The sequence below is a fragment of the Gossypium arboreum genome, chromosome 5, assembly GCF_025698485.1.
Source record: "Gossypium arboreum isolate Shixiya-1 chromosome 5, ASM2569848v2, whole genome shotgun sequence".
Lineage (NCBI taxonomy): Eukaryota > Viridiplantae > Streptophyta > Magnoliopsida > Malvales > Malvaceae > Gossypium > Gossypium arboreum.
Genome location: NC_069074.1, coordinates 7,318,565 through 7,321,231, shown reverse-complemented (window position 1 = coordinate 7,321,231; position 2,667 = coordinate 7,318,565). Strand labels below are relative to the sequence as shown.

General features: G+C 29.3%; 1 long non-coding RNA gene across 1 annotated transcript; it reads right to left on the bottom strand.

Annotated features, from left to right (window-relative positions):
• Nucleotides 1-1,502, bottom strand: LOC128292929 (uncharacterized). Its single transcript, XR_008282918.1, has 2 exons — nucleotides 1,427-1,502; nucleotides 1-250 (listed from the first exon to the last, which is right to left on the bottom strand). It is a non-coding gene; the product is annotated as an uncharacterized LOC128292929 (long non-coding RNA).
• Between the last annotated feature and the right edge of the window lie 1,165 nt (nucleotides 1,503-2,667).

The window sequence follows — 2,667 nt, the reverse complement described above, 5'->3', positions numbered from 1 at the left end:
TTTTTCATAATTTTCATGTGATAATCATCATTCAATCATACATATTAATAAACATGTATATCATCAGCTATTTTCTTAGCTAATCACTAGCAAGTATTTACACATCATTCATTATTCATATTATACCAAAAGTAGCTAAGTTTCTATACATGCCATACCCAAAACAAAACGTTTAGTTATACCGAGTTATTTCTTTGATAGTGTGATCGGCCTCCGACATTTCCTTCGATCCCGAGTGACTAGATAAGTACTATAAGAAGAAGAAAATAAAGAGATTAAGCACTAGGCTTAGTAAGCTTACAAGCAAATAAATCACAACATTCAACATAATGGATAATTATGCATAATATCATCTAACATCATAAATTTCTTTACTTCTCAATTTCTATCTTCTTCTTTATTCCCTTACCTTCTTTCTTACCGACCTTTCCTTTTCATAAGTATAATCTACTTTTCCTTTGCTGTTAATTCACTGTAATTTAACTCGTATCCTGACCCGTTGAACCACTCGGAATACTAAGGATACTAGGGTCGTTCTGTCTATCAATATCACGCCAATGCCATGTCTTTGACATGGACTTACATGAATTATTCCTCTCCAATGCCATATATAATATGGACTTACATGGCTCAATCCTGTCTCCAAAGCCATATTTCTAATATGGACTTACATGGCTCATTTCATTACTGTCTGTCAACCCTAATATCCTAACATTCCTAGGGTTCAACCGGGCTTTCTAACACTTTTCCTCTGTCACTTCACCTTAAATTCGACTTTAAATATTTTCATAACATAATATATAAATGCTGAAATTGACAATAATAATGTAAAATAAAAGAATATTGCATTTATTTACTGTAAACTTACCTTGATACAAAATGTGACTAAACCTTACAATTTAGTCCTTTACTTTTCTTTTCCTCGTTCTTCTTTGGATTCTTGATCTATAATATAAAATATTTCTACTCATTAGCATTTATTTGATTTCTATTTCACTTCACAATTTATGCTGTTCAAAATTCGAAATTGCAGTTTTACCCCAAAATTTACAATTTTACAATTTAGTCCCTACTCAATTCACCCATCAATTGAACTAATTTTTTTCTAAATTAACACTTTTATTTTATCATTATAAACTATTTCACAGCCTTTGATATTCTGAATTTCAACACCAACATCTAATTCACAATTTTGCTCACAATTAGGTCCTAAATACCATTTTCTATCAAAATGACTTAATAAAACAACCTTAATATGAAATTAGAACTTCAATTTCATAATAATTCATCATAAACTACCCTTACTCAGCCAGGGTAACTTCCAATTTCACCCACCAAATCAAAAACTAATGAATTAGATGATTGGACCTAATTGTAAAAGTCACAAAAACATAAAATTACTAAGAAATAGTAAAATTGAACTTACATGGTGCAAAAATATGAAAAACCAGCATAGGAGACCTGCTACGGCGTTTCTGGCTGAGAAAGATGAAGAAATGTCTAGATTTTCAATTACATCATTTTTTTTAACTATTAACTTTTATGCTAATTCCAATTTTGTCCCTTGTTCACATTATTTTCTTGCTTATTTCATACCCAAACCGTCCAGACATTAACCTTTGGGTCTAATTGCTCTTTAAATCCATCTTTTTAAATACTTAAGCTATTTACTCACAATTTAACAAATTTTGAGCTATTTTCAGTTTAGTCCTTTTTAATTAATTAGCTATCCAAACATCAAAATTTTCTAACGAAACTTTAATACTAACTCAATGACACTTCATAAATATTTATAAAAATATTTATAGCTCGATTTTCAAATTTGAGGTCTCGATACCTCGTTTTTGACCCGTCTGACCTAATAAATTATTTTAATTCACTAATTTCACCATTTCACAAATTCTTTTAAATTCTTACTTGACTCATAAATATTAAGTTACTATCTTGTTCAATCTTATTTGTCCGATTTAGTGATCTCAAATCACCATTTTTGACACCACTAAAAATTAGGCCGTTACATTCTACCTCGGATTTGTGGTTTCGCAACCACTGTTCCGTTTAGGCCCTATTTCGGGATGTTACAAGCATGGCTAATTTGCATATTTTAGGCTCAGGGACTAAATTGAATAAAAGTAAAACTTTATGGGTAATTTTGTAAACATGTCAGAAATGACCAAATTGCATGAAATGAATTATTTTATTATTTAAATTACAAAATTGAATGAAATTATTAATTTAGTTCAAGATTGGGGGAAAACATGTTTTAGGGATTAAATTGAAAAGTGTTAAAATTATGAAAAATTCTGATATTTTATAGAATTCATGGATTGTTATCAATATATATGAGAATAATAGCTGGAAATAAGGATTAAATTGCAAGAATTTTATTTTCCTGACCCTAAGGATGAAATCGTCATTAATTAAAAGTTTAGGGGCAAAATGGTAATTTTGCCTAGAGCATTAATTAAATGCATTAGAATATGAAATGAATGAAAATGATGATCAAATTTATTTATCAAGATTCGGACGACTCAAATATGAGACTTGATCGTGGAAAGAAAAGATATCAGATTAATGAAATTATAAACACAAACAAGCAATGAGGTAAGTTCGTGTAACTTGAATTATATTCTTAAATGCTTGAGATTGTATGTTATTTATGTGAAT